Source organism: Spodoptera frugiperda, chromosome 15 (genome assembly GCF_023101765.2).
Source record: "Spodoptera frugiperda isolate SF20-4 chromosome 15, AGI-APGP_CSIRO_Sfru_2.0, whole genome shotgun sequence".
In the NCBI taxonomy this organism is placed as follows: domain Eukaryota; kingdom Metazoa; phylum Arthropoda; class Insecta; order Lepidoptera; family Noctuidae; genus Spodoptera; species Spodoptera frugiperda.
The window spans coordinates 12,408,675-12,423,871 of record NC_064226.1 but is presented as its reverse complement, the minus strand read 5'-3'; the positions used below and the strand labels follow the sequence as shown (position 1 = coordinate 12,423,871).

Sequence of the window (15,197 nt, the reverse complement as noted above, 5' to 3'; positions counted from 1 at the left end):
ATCAAAGGTTGTTTTGATATTTGAATGGTCTTTTGAATGAGAAAGTTCCAATTACGCAGTTAATAAAAGATTGCATAAATATATCAATGAAGCTTAAACTGAACTCTCGCAGCACATTTTCCATTTACAGAGTAAACTTGAGATTCCTTTGTAACGTTGCAGCTAACAAAGCGTGTCATTCAAGACCGATGGCTGTAAGAAATGCGCGATAAAACAAAGAGTGCCCGCCGATGTACATTCGCGGATAAAAAGGAAAAACAGTTGTGGTCGCGCCCTACGCTCGCGCCTCGCGCCCGCCCCCGGTATCGATCGGGCGCGTTATATAACCCTCCCCCGCGCGCCCGCGCCGCGCCCCTGCCAGCAAGATACCTTTCGCAGGGTATATCATTCATAAGTCAGGTTCCGCAGCCGGCGGTCCGCGATCGCTCCTTCCCGAAGCTTCAGCTCCTGCTTCCTGCGCACCTAGTTCTGCGCAAGTTGCCCAGCTCCGACTGTCAGTTGTTGTCTAAGTCCCGGTGTGAACGAACGCTTCGCAGAATTTCTACCAGTGTTTTGTTGTGAACAAACGCGATAAATGTACTAAGGTAAGTGTTCCAATTACCAGCCCTCATGTTTCAGCCAATTTCTTTGAATTGTTTTATGTGTGTTGTGCCCATGTTGTTGTGTACGTATCCACAGGTCATTTTGCTAGCTCGTTTTATGGGGCAATAAAAAAGGTAATTAATCAGGTCAGCCTGAATGCGGCGCCCGGGTAATTGTTTGTTATATCAGCTGTTAAATTGTTGGGCTACAATTGGTGTAGGTATTATTATTGTCCTAATTCGTTTAGTCATCAGACGGGCTAAATACACGTGCTGTTCAGTTGAGCGTACATATATTGCTCGTTCATTAGAGCTCGAGACGCTCTGATCCGGTCCAAATTAAATGTTGATTAAAGTTAAAATGTTTACTGGCAACGCTAAGTAATTATGTTTCCTCAAATTTCTGTTTTCCACAAATAACTGCTGTACGTTTGTTGTATTCGATCTGTCAGATTTTCCTCATTTTCATTTTTAATCCTTTTAAAGTATTCCAATTATTTTTCGGTAGGTTTTTTTTAATACGTATCGAAGACGTCATTTAATGAACTAGGTGGTTTAATCAGGATTTACGTTCATTTTCAAAAATTCTTGAAGCACACATGTCTAGTATACATAGGCTGAAGCTGCAATACACTATCTATTCATATGCAGCTCAACCAATACTGGTTGGTTCTGCAAGCCAATACTTTACGCGCAGCATTTTATGTATTTTTGCATAAAGAGTTTTAATAGCGAAGCAAGTAAAGACTCTCGTAGTTTATATGCAAACCAAAGCAATATTTCTTAAGTACGAGCTTGTTTCAAAGCTTTAAAACATGAATGAAATGTAAAAACGAATACTAAACGTTGTTTTGTATTGATGTTACAAGCTAACTACAAGTTTACGGCATTTTTATGTATGTTTCAATTTGCATAGACCTTTTCTAAAGACTTTAAGACTATCAAAACAGTACCATAATCACACTTTCATTATAAATGTGAAAGTTGGTTTGTTTGGATGTTTGTCCGTCAATCACGTTGAAACTACTCAACAGATTTTGATGAAATTTGGTATACAGACAGGGTATGGGCTGACTTGGGTGATAGGATACTTTTTATTTCACGGGAACGGGGGTGAACCCGCTGGCAGAAGCTAGTAACATATAAGTTTAACTGATGAGCACAAAGACTTAGTCACCAGAATTTGGCAATAAGTTTCCTATTGTAATGCCATGTTAATGTCTCTCAATTAACCACTAATTTATATTGAAAGACAAATTGATTAGTCAAGATTAGTTTGGGGCAACTGATTAACCCCTCATGGTTCTAATACATTTTCATTTACGGAAACCGAGACTGACATTGTTACGAGCACCACAAGGCACGGAGGTAAACAATGGTGTTTCAGCCACTGATTTACTGTCGCAATTACACAACAAATAAACTTAATAAAACTACAAACACTAGTTTTACTTGAACCGGGAATGACACCGCTCAGTTTGGCAAGCAGTCGGTAAACAAGACACTCTAAACTGGTGATACTAACATTTTTACTAGTCGAAAGCGAATTACTAATCGGACAAATCTCGGTTGATTTCTCCAGAAGGAGCCTAAAATTGTAATACTGAATTGTAGTAATATGGACTCATAACAGAATTGAAAAAATGGATGTTAGATACCTACATTTAACATGTGCTTCTCTGCTTGCTCCCTGTACATATTTTAATCCATGACCGCTAAAACGTGGAGGTTCTACTTTAGTCACGTCGAGACATTCACGTCGCCCATATTAACCTTGAAACACCACACTTCAATGGAGCTATCTACCAAATGAGGGGAGGGGTGCGTTCAGCTTGATACACGACTGCTTTTATATGAGTTTTCTCCTTCAAACCTTTAAACCGATGAGTAAAGACTTCTGACTAGTAAAAAAGGGTTTCTAAAGGGATTAGGTACATTATCAACATTGTATTGTAGTTACTTGACGGAACATTGCATTTGTACCTCCGTCTTTAAACGAAAGTTACTTTCTGTAGACGGGGATACGTAAACTGAAATAGAAAACTTTAACCATTATTCAATTTTATCTATTGATGCATAAATAAATGATTAAGGTCAAATACCATCATTTAGGGTGCTTTTCCACCAGTCATGTGCTATCCTACGTTGCTGTCGATGCGTTAGACTTCCGCAAATATTATATAAACATTTCTTAGCATTGGTGGAAACGGGTTCAACTAAATTACGTTATAAATGTGTATAAACATGGAGAGATGCGTGCTATGGATGAGTGCTATGAATATAGACCTACTATGGATGGTTTCCTTACTATCGATACATCGCATACTGGAACTGCACGTCTTCATCGTGCAGCTACTTTGCAGCAGGACATGTTCATAGCACATCTTACTCGCACAGCTACATAGCTTAGTATATGTAGAAACGATCAGATAGTTGCATTCAGCTTATGCTCAGCTATTACATCCTCGCCCAGCATAGCTACATAGCATATCCCTGTTGAAAAAAAACCCTGAATCTAAAAATGTGTAAGATATAACTCATATGCATAAGTACAATCAATAATGGATTCTAAGTACCTATATTTAGATCGTAAATCGGCTCTCCATCGCTCGGTAAGGGAGGTACGACATGTTTGCTTATTGGACCCTTCTCAAACTTTTCATTATATACTCGCGGCGCATTTTCCCTTTTTCCATTAAGTATTTGACCCAAATGCATCACGCTGTTTCATCGTCCATTATTGGAACGTACCATTTGCCGGCTTGACTATCTTTTGTGGCTTTGAGAGCATCAGTTCTGGTTGGCAAATGCTGTTACAAGTTCAACATCACTGTCTTGGTTTATACTTCTAATCGTCATAGCATTCTATTAGGTATGAGAGAATGCCTGCTGCTTTCTTGCTTTGCTTTTTTCTTTAAAACCACGTGTTTGTAGAACTTAACTTACGCTTAGTCCCTGTGTGATAGGCAGAACTGTACATTCTTATAGTTACTACAACCTTCCTTTTAATCTCCTCACCATTTATAATTTTCCTAAACTGCAAAATGAAAATATTCTACTTCAGGTAACGCCTGAAAATCAACTACGAGATCTAATGCGGAGAACAATCTCTTAACTTTGTACTCAACACACTCGCTTGCAGTGACAGTAAACCAAATATTTATGTTTTCATCATCATCATCATCAGCCTAGAGACGTCCACCGTTAAACAAAGGCCTCCCTCTTAGTCCCCCACGTAGAACGACAAGCCGCCACCTGCATTCATTAACTCCCAGCGACTCTGACGATGTCATTGGTCCACCTTTGAGCTTTAACTAAACAATTTATTAGAACTAATGTGAGTTTCTTTCTTCTACGACCTAATGGCTCCTTAGTGAGTAGTTCTGTACCTAAACACCAGCGAGATGGTCTCAGCACTAATTAAATAAACTTAATACAAATTACAAAGATAAAGTACGGCCTTCCTTTTAATTAAGGTAATAGACTAAACGCTGTACTTTCTTTTGTCCCTTAGGCTAAAAGAATAGGGACAGAATATAATTAAATACTCGTAGCTACATTAAGATAGCAATTGTGTACGAGGACAGTTACTGTGTTGTTTTCTTTTTATCTTTATCTTTGCTCTCTTTCATATTTTATTTAAATAACTATGTTTCTTTAATTAATAAAGTACAGGAACATTGCTTGGTTTTTGGCGGTGACTTTGTCCTTGTTAATTTCGTAACTTGGTCAATAATTTGTCTTGCACTAACTAGAACTTTATGATGGCTTACACATTTTACTTGTATTACACTGTTTCTTCACCACGTTGAAGACTATTCAGTGTGGAAGCTAAGTAACTAACTACAGACAGCGGGTCCATCCACGTTCCTTTGGGATAAAAAGTGTCCTATTGTGTTATTCCTGACCATAATCTTAACCCTTTTTTTTGAGGGGGGAAAATCATCCAATGACTTCTCCCGCTTTGGGCGAGGCGAAGGGGTGTGTCAGACTCTTACTGACTAAAAACCATCCCGTTCCTTCTCCTGCTTTTTGAGGCTGAGCCCGGGTAAGCCTGCTAGGTAGTCCTCCGGATATTCTAAGCCTGTCATACCTACGCACAAACATACGAACGCACAAACTTTCGCATTTATAATTTAAACTTTGTATTGATTTATGATAAATACTGCATACTCTCACATACACAAGTACATAGAACAATAGTCATCATGCAACGTCAGTATTATACGAATTCATACGAAGAGACTGGCAGCTTAACATATCAAACAGAATGCATTTCAACGAATTCATTCGTACGAGTAGGTACTAGCTAGGCAATTTGTAATTCTGGGTATTGTTCTACCACCTACTAGATAGTGTGGGTGGCAGGCGAAATAGATAAATCGTTTCTAGATGTTTGTGTCTAAATACCGGATTATATTTTTATAACAAATATTCGTGAAACATACTAAATTGACTAAAAATTATGGTTTGCTCAAGTACCCAAACCCATCCAATTATAAAATAAATAAATAGAGAACTGAATATCTCAATTCAAAGGTCTCATAATATTGTAATGTAAACACAAAAAAATATAGTGACCTTTTCGCGAGCAGAGTAAACCGTAAAAGGGCCAAAGGATTCGTAATTTAAAATTATTCGGGCGAATTGGCCCGAAAATTCATTTTGAAAGTTTAAATAGAGAACGGTAAACAAAGCTTATTTATATTTAAAAATATATGTAGATATTAGTTATGATTGGGTTTGGAATTATATGAAATTTTAGGGTTGTCACAAATGTATCTGTTGGAATAAACCTTTAAAAAAGGTTCTACTAGCTGTCCCGGCAATTTGACTCAAACATTTTTATCACCTTTTTAACTTGCCGGGACTTCGTCAAACAATTCAAAACCAATATTTGGCAAATCGGTCCAGCCGTTCTCGAGTTTTAGCGAGACTAACGAATAGCAATTGATAGGTACAATATATATGGATTGTTATATAGATTGGAGTGCTACTTTGGCTTTTGACTTAAAAAAAAATCAACTTGCTCTGTAGTAAGAAAGTCAAGGTTGCAGAAAGTTTTAGGAACAAAAGGACCGAAACCAGACTTAATGAAACTTAGTTCTTACTTTCAATGTTACCAACAAGTCTTTTTATTCCTAACTTCCTAAGGTTAGAACAAGCAACAGAACGAGCAACAGGTTTATTTTGCTCTCTTGTTTCTGAACTCTGAATAGATACGTGTAACTATAGCCAATCTTAACTCTTAATAAACCTTCATTAAGATCGTGTGTCGCGGAATGCTGCTCATGAATATGAGCCTCTAGACCACCACAGATGGGGCCCAGTAGGGCTGATGCCTGATGCCGGAGTTTCGGACTATCTATGGGGTTTACCGGGGCTCCGGCTCGAAAAGCAGGAATAGGAAGGAGGAGATTTTTAGTCAATAACAATCTGACACTCCCTCTCGTCTTACCCTAGTCGAGAAAAGTCATTGGATGATTCTCCCCACTTCAAAAAGCATGGCTTGAATCTAGTCGATTTCCTCGTCAAACAGTTATATGAGTAAACCGATAACATAATAATTAATTAACTTTAACTAAATTAACATTTATGGAAGATATCTAAAACTAGAAGCACTAAATAAACGTTTGTTCAAAAACGAACTAAAATAATAACCAATTAAAGAGAATAGGTAGATAGCAACGAAAACTTAATTATATCTCTAGTACTTTTTGAGAGGGAATTTTTTATCTCAGAATATAATTAAAGGAAAATTCGTAGCTATTTTCGTCTCAAGATCAATATAATTACTTTGTTATCGTGATAATGGGTACTTAATGGCGGAGTTCGTGCTTGTACATAATAATATATCGTAACACCCATGATATGATGTCGAAAGGGTAGGAAAAGACATAAATAGCACACTCGTGTACTGTCAATTACGTTTATTAGGACCATTTCATACAGAATGAGTAATTAATAAGATCTATGGGTAGTTAGGTACGTGTAATATATGTATGATTTATTGGAGAATCGCTTAAATTGTACCACGATCAGGGCACTTACTATCGAAACCAATGTCAATGAAATGCATTTTCAATCCAATAAAATCTCAATAATTATTAAATGTCAAAACAATACAACCCCAATTGTAGCTGTTAAAATAGCATTCAGAGTATGGAATATAAAGTCAAACTCAATACCATTTAGTTCATTTAATATCCACGCAATACGGATGGAAGGGGCGCTAGTGTTGCAACGAGTATGGTATTTCACAATATCAATGTCGATCGATCGGAATTGGAGTCCAGAGTAAACCCCTTTCCGGAGCTGCGGAGTAGGTACCTGGCGGGTTTAGCGGAGCTCCGGCTCGAAAAGCAGGAGTAGGACCGGGGTGGTTTTTAGTCAGTAAGAGTCTGACCATCCCTTATCTCGCCCAAGGCGGAACAGTTCAGAAAACAACGGCTCATAAAAAAGCTATCCCCATTACTCTAATATTGTTATGTGCACATAAATTTTCAGTGAAATAACGAACATTCGGAAAACAGAAGAAGTCGTTTTAAAAGATACCTAAATCTAATTACGTTAGGAAAAGGAATAAAATCGTCCTTTGGTTTACATTTTGCTGCTAGTAAACTTGGGGCTTCGGGAATAAAATATGTTAGAGACAGTTTAATGTTACCTTCGGTCGTAAAATAAGGCGACATCTGTATATAACAGTTTACTACATAAAGTGTTAATGTACGGAATTCCGTTTCATATACTTTTATTCTGCGGGTGTGAGGAAATCGCTGATAATGTTTATGGGTTTGTGATGTTTTATGTTATTATTGGACTGAGTTATCTTATCTTACTTTTCTTACTTTGTAAATGTATTATGATTTTCCTTACAATAAAATAAGTTACCGAATTTTCATATTCCAGTTTTAATGATTGTGTTTGCCACAAGCCCTATACTAATATGATCTAACTTACAGACCGTTACTAACACGGAATACCTTTTTTGAGGGAGAAAATCATCCAGTGACTTTTCTCGTCATTGGTCAGGTAAAAGGAAGGGTCGGATTCTTACTAACTAAAAACCACCCCGTTCCTACCCCTGCTTAGAGCCGGAGCCCCGGTAACTCCTAAGATTGTCCGCAGTTACGGATCGGCCATTAGCCCCATCTGTGGTAGTCTGATAGCTAACACAAAATACTTTATAGATACTAACGAAACTAGATACTGCACCACTCTACTGAGTACATAAAGCGATTTCAGTTCTTATTCTTTTAAATTATAAGTCTTTATTTTTCCTATAAAAAATACATTTCACGAAAGAAAAGGAAAATAAATTCCTACTAAGTATCGTCGCTGTTCTGATAAAAACCGCGAAGATTTACAAAGAACAAAAACATCGTAGAAAGCTTTGGAAAAATAAAAGATTCATAGATAAAGAATAAAGACGTTACTTTGGAAAACAAAGAGAAATAACAGGCCGTGTTTGTTAACCGTTTGATATTTAAATTCAGACATAGATCCTAACAAAATAACGGAATAAAAATGGAATAATAAATACTTTTTTGTTCTCTGGCAAAGTTGTTTTTTTTTTTATATTCGTAGATTTGTTACAAAGGATCACTTATTTTATCTGTCAGACTGTTCCATATTTAATTTAAAAAGGAGGTTATTACGAACCATTTTTTATTATCTTTAATAATTTTTGTACAAGTACCTACTCGTATTTTGTTCACTTTTACAATTTTTTGTAGTTTTAATAAAACATTTGTTTTGGGTAAATTTTATTTTAGCTAATTATTTACTCTAGCTATCGGGAGCAACGGCAAAATAAACAGAAGGAAGCTAATTCTTTCTCAATTTTTTTTTCGTGATCTCTCTTTTTCCGTGTCTACACTATTTATTGACGACTTTAAGCGGCAGTCGTTTTTCCATAAAAATGCATTTAGATCTAAGATAAGACATTGCTTACCATTGCCAGATTCATAACGATGAATATGACCCTACAACATAATGTCTAGAAGGTATATTCCAGCAATCTACACTGAATATGCTCTCCCATCACACGCCGAGGCCGTAGAAACTGAATGTGACAGCTTCATATGGAAGATGTCAAGAAAGTTTTGCCCCACATTTATACTACTTATATTATTCAAAAGCATTGCCCTACATGTGTACGGGAAAATGGTCTTTATGTATATTGTACTAGGAGGAAATATAAAAGGATGTATGTTTTTAGAGAACAGCCTTTCCTTTACAAAAGGTGTCATGTTTCTAAAGGGTGGAGACAAGATATGAATGAGGGTTTCTGAAAACAAAATTCAATTGTTTAGTTTGAGCAATTTGGGAGTGTTATTATTTCTTACACTTATAATATTCTCTCTTATAAAATAGGTACCGAGTGTATTTTTTGTGAGGGGGAAAATTAATAAATCGCTTCTCCTGCCTTGGGCGAGGCGAGAGGGAGTGTCAGACTCTTACTGACTAAAAACCACTCCGTCCTTACTCCTGCTTTAAACCGGAGCCTCGGTAACCTGCTAGGCGGTCCGCAGCTCCGGCTAAAGACTGATTGAACTGAAATGTTAAACAAACATTTTCCAAAACCCTTTTACATAAAATGTCTGTTTTCAAAATGGAAGGACACATAACAAATCATGTATCATCCATTTTAGTCTCATATTTCAAATAGTAACTCTTTACAAAATATGACAGGGTTCCACACCAAAATTGAAGATTAATGGTTACCTATTCTAGCAAAAACGTTGAAAAGTCATGTTAAAAAGTCATATATAAATAGAGGTTTCATTATACAATATTTGATACTGAAAATAACAAAATATGATGAAAGTAATTTAGGCTTGTGTTCAGACATGAAAGGGATCTGTGTTCGGTATACAAACATTGAAGTTGTAATTATTTTTAAAACATTGTAGCTATGTACTGTAATTAATTTTGGAACAAAACACAATGTAATAACCTTTTGAGCTTTGTACTTAAAAATACATTCTCCGTACGCACATTTTCAGTTAGTTATTAGTCAGTACTTATAATTGCGAGAATTTCGTATGTCCCTGAATCTAAGTAAGTACTTACATACGAGTGTAGGTCCTATTATGTAGGTTTTTTTTCTGTTAGCAGCCGAAGCGTCACTGTGCAGTACTACCTACGGTATGAAGCCAATAATTTACACCACTCGCTCGGCACAGGAGTTGGATCGAGATGGTTTTAAATCGATAATAGTCTGTGGCGACACACGACAAGTGACAGATGACAGAAGTGGCACATAGACTATCGACGAGCAAATCAACGGAAGACGACTAAAAATCCTACATCGCACATGTGAAGTTTACATGCGAATATGCGAATAAAGATGGATAGAAAATCCCAAAGAATAACAATTGGGCAGAAAGCCGCCAGGCGTGATCACCTCGACTGGTCAGAGGATCCTCGTTTTCTTAGGGAACTTTACTATCTATTCCCTAAAAGTCTCTCTTGTGGGTTCATAATTATATATTTAAAATATCCAATACCAACTCAGTAGAAAGAATGGGTCTACGGTTACAATATGTATTGTCTAAAAGTCAGACACTATATGAATTTTCGTTGTAATGAAAACACAAATATATTCTTATACCAAAACTTCTGTATGATATTACACAACCAGTATAACGTATCCTCTCATTGTATACGAATCCTGTATAACATGAGGCCATCTTACACTGGATAATTCTAGGTCTGTGGGTATTATGAACCTAGTATTTATAGTGATTGATGATACATATTACCTAAAACACCTCATTATAATGAGGGAACATGTTCCAGCTCCTCACTTCGTTAAAAATAATGAGTTACCTACATTCATCAGTGTCATGGATGAAAGAGAAGGAGTGTATATGAGATAAGACAGCTGATAGGACAAAATGAAAGACAAAAGCTTTTGGTTGCGAAACTAAAATTGAAAACAGATAGGTTGATTAAATTATGAAAGCAATACTTGGATTTTGTAATACGCGGCCTGCTAGCGGGTTTACCGGGGCTCCAGCTCCAATAGCATTTCGTTTCGTACGTGCGTAATAAAAAACATAACCCTCCTTCTGGCGCAGTCGGGTAATAAGTATTATTTTATATGCGATGTATATATTTTCTCTACCATTATCAAATATCCAAACCCAATCCTTTTAGACTCGTGAAAAACCTTTTTTCATTTTTATTATTTTGATATTATTCTTGGTTAAGGACCAAGATCGAGAGGTTTGAATCTAAAGTAATGAATAAATTCGTATATTTGATTCTATTTTCATCAAAGTAATATACTGTGTAATATGGAAAGCGAAGAGATGTGTGATGTATAAATAAGATACGAGTTAATATTATTTTATTAGATATCTTTTTATGCTTAACGCCCTTTTCCATATTATCTATACCTACCTTTAGTACGAATTTGCTTTACGTTTAAAGTAATTGAAATGAGAGTGCGTTAAAGTTTCGAGTTACAGAAGAACTAGTAGAGATTTTGTCCATTAATTTACCTGAGTAAACCGTGATTTTTAGTTAATTTAGTATATCTCACGAAAGTTATTATAAAAATATAGCATATTAATTATTTTGTGTAACAACTACGATGAGACATCATTAATTCAAAATGCTACTGCTCAAGAATAAGAGTCCCGTTGTAACATTGAAACTAGTAGAGCCTTTCTCAAATAAGTAAGTCATTAATTCATTCATCCAGTATTGTTAAATTATTTAGCTTTACTTATTATTAACTTCCAATACAGTCAACAGGAGTTTATTACAACCAATATGGCTTAAAGTTGATGACGTCATGGACAGAGCGTTGGAGGCACGACTCACGACAGTTTAGCGCAATACATCACGTGCCGCGTGAAATATTCATGAGGGTCTACTTCATAACTTCTCGGAACCTACTTAGATAGGTACTGCCCTCAATATTAAGGACATTCCTTAACTTCTTTTGTAGGTACCGTAGTTATTGGTTAGGAATAATAAGGATATTTTGTGTTTAATTATTTTTTCAAATTCTTCTCTTCTTGGTCGCCTCGTTGGTCAAGTGGGCGTTAGTGCGACTCGGGATTCCCGGGTCGGGCAAAGTATTATTGGGCTTTTTTCGGTTTTTCGAAAAATTTCTCACTCAGCACGGAGTCTGGAATTGTCCACAGTATATGTCAATCCCACAAAAACATTTCATGTTAAATGTTGCCAAGACGAGACCATATAGCTCGCACTGTCAAAAAGTAATCAGATCCCGTGTAGAGCCAAGTTTCTAACCCTACATGCCCAGACCTAAATCGATAAGCCCTAATTTCACACTCAAGTTACGGGGAAATTCTACAGCCATAGCTCGTACTGCGTAGTTCGTAGCGCGTAGCAGAGTTTTTACGCTATAATCTTGTAGGCGTGCAAACCTTGGACGTAACTGGCGAGTTGGCCGCACGGAAAGAGTTTAGAAGATTGAATAGATTTTTAAGCTCAAGCCCATATGACGAATAGCAAAAAGTCCGTGCGGCCGACTCGCCAGTTACGTCCAAGGTTTGCACGCCTACGAGATTATAGCGTAAAAACTCTGCTACGCACTACGAACTACGCAGTTAGAGAATGCAAATCCGCCGTGTTTTGAAAATCCGGATTTTTAAGAACGGATTTATGGTCCAATCCGGATTATCCGGATTTTACGGATTTTTCATGAAAATAAACAAATCTACTTATGTTAGTTTAATAATATGAAGTTTTTTATATCCAACATCAGAAATCGATGAAATATCCTGTGACTGTAATGAACCTGTACTTCTTAATACACCAGAAATAAATCCGTTAGCGTCCGATCCAATCGATGTACCAAACTTAGGAGATTTTGAAGAATCCAGTGTTTCTAGCAGTAATTAGGCAGAAAATTATTTTTGAGCAACAAATAAAAAACTAAATGACTGATTAGGAATTAAAAAAATAACTAAGCATAAAAAAATTAATTACCAAAAATTTATGTAAATAGCTGATTGAAAATTTTTAAATAGACCAGAGGGGGCCTACTCCGGTTCTCGAATCCGAAATTTCGTTTAATCTTCGGCCGTAGGTTTTCTTGATTTACTAATAGAATTACTTGAAATAACGTTTTATTTTTAATTTCATATCAAAACCTATTTATTTATCTTCATTTCATTCGTTTATTTTGGTTCCCGAAAGTTCGCAATAAATAGAATAAAATTGTAGTACGAAATCTGCGAAGTTTTGGACAAAACTTCGTTTTCTTTGAATTAGAGTAGACCTACAGATTAGTTTTAAAGTGCACATTTATTTACCACTAGCTACTTCCGCGCGGTTTCACCCGCTCTGCTTGGCTCCTATTGGTCATAGCGTGATGTTTTATAGTCTATAGCCTTCCTCAATAAATGCACTATTCAACACAAAAAGAATTATTCAAATCGGACCAGTAGTTCTGGAGATTAGCGCGTTCAAACAAACAAACAAACTCTTCATTCAGCTTTATAATATTAGTATAGATAAAGAAAGATGATTGGGCTCGCTGTTATAGCAGCGGTAAGTCCCGTTTTTGAGGAGTGGCTAGAGAGGCGTCATGGCGTCCTCACCTACCGCCTGACGCAGGTGCTTACCGGACACGGAAGTTTCGGTAGGTACCTGTTTCGGATTCGGCGGGAGGAAACGCCCGGGTGTCGGCATTGCGAGGACCACCCAGAGGACACGGTGGAGCAGACAGTAGCGGTGTGCCCTGCATGGGCTGAGCACCGCCGTGTCCTTAGGGATGTGATCGGCGACGGTGACCTCTCGCGTCCGGCTCTGGTTCAGGCCATGGTGCGGAGCGAGGGGGGATGGGACGCCGTCTCCTCCTTTTGCGAAGCAGTCATGCTAGCTAAGGAGGAGACGGAGCGCGTGAGAGAACGATCCTCCTCACGTCCTAGCCGCCGCAGTAGACACTCCGGGCGTCGGGGATCGCGTGACGATACTCCGGCCACCGTAAATTCGGGTCTGCGGCCAGCGAGCAAGGGTAGCTCGCCGCCCGACCAGAACCAGACCCGTGCGTGCGGCGCGTCGCGTTCCGCGCGCGCCTCAAAGAGCCAGACCACCACAGATGCAGGACTGATGCCCGACCCGGAGCTGCGGACAACGTAAAAGGTTACCGGGGCTCCGGCTCAAAGCAGAAGAAGACACTCCCGCTCGCCTCTCCCAGGTCGGGAGAAGTCATTGGATGATTTTCCCCCTCAAAAAAAAAAAAAAAAAAGATAAAGAAAGATGATGAAAATTAAGTCTAATCTGACATTACTAAGCCTGAAAACCATGAAGGGAAGTTTCCAATCACTAAAATAACATTAACAGTATCATCCATAGTTGGCTATTAATGACTATTAACTGTTTTTAATCGATTTATTAGCCGAATTATATTAAGCGGAATAACCAACACTACCTCTGAAGGACGCGATCCGAACATACGCGTGATAATGTCATTGCGAATTACGATTTCTTATTATTCAGAAAATCCGCGGATTTGATTTTCGAATCCGGATTGACAACTCGAGTAAAAATGTGCGGATATCCGGATTTTTCGGATTACGGATAGTCCGGATTGCATTCCCTATACGCAGTACGAGCTATGGCTGTAGAATTTCCCCGTAACTTGAGTGTGAAATTAGGGCTTATCGATTTAGGTCTGGGCATGTAGGGTTAGAAACTTGGCTCTACACGGGATCTGATTACTTTTTGACAGTGCGAGCTATATGGTCTCGTCTTGGCAACATTTAACATGAAATGTTTTTGTGGGATTTCATTTTTTGTAGGTTGCTTATGATAGAAAGATAAAATGAGCGACAAATACAAGTATTTTTTGTCGCTCATTTTTTGAATTCTTTTTTTGTATATTTCTTGTAAACTAAACCTCTCAATTAAATCTTAAAGTAAATTATACCTACCTACTGGACAAGTGTCAATGAAATGAGCGGTATAGGTACCTGTAGATAAGCCTATTAAACCTAGTTCTAAAATACCTACACAAAATTATTTTTAACACTAGATTAACAACTATCAATATCGTAATTTTCTACCTACTATACAATATTCAACCGTACGTACCTAAACTACTTAAGTTTAACGTATTAACAATAATTAAACAATGACCTACGTATCAAATTATTCTCACTAAGTCGTACCTACATAAACAACTATAAACATATTATACCTATAACCTATACTACTTAATTGCAAATACCTACTTATTCAATCTTTGAATTTCTTAATTAAATTTGTGAGAAAATAAACGTAATGCTAATACTTTTTATCAATGAAAATTAAAACACTAGTACCTAACTAAACCTTCACCTACTAAACTACTAAATTTATAAGAAAATTGCAAACGTAATCCTAATACATTTTATCAATGAAAATTAAAACACTAGTATCTAAACCTTTACCTACTAAACTACTAACAATTAAATATTAGGCAAATGGTTTTTTTCTCCGCGATAGCAAACTTTTAAATCACCGAAATATTCCGAAAATTTTTCATTCAACGAGACAACCGTCAACGACGTCTGCCCTCGCGCGTCTGCCCGCGTTCGGGTGCCGCGCTCGCTGACGGGCCGATTATTTTTAGCTACTGCGCGGGGA

The 15,197-nt window shown here is 37.3% G+C and overlaps 1 protein-coding gene across 1 annotated transcript in view; it reads left to right on the top strand.

The window, feature by feature from the left end:
- The first annotated feature begins 377 nt into the window (after window positions 1–377).
- LOC118272950 (uncharacterized) overlaps window positions 378–15,197 on the top strand; it is a 29,205-nt gene continuing 14,385 nt past the window's right edge. Inside the window, exon 1 of the mRNA XM_050698785.1 lies at window positions 378–584. The gene's annotated coding sequence lies outside the window, so the exon portion shown is untranslated. The remainder of the gene's footprint in view (window positions 585–15,197) is intronic.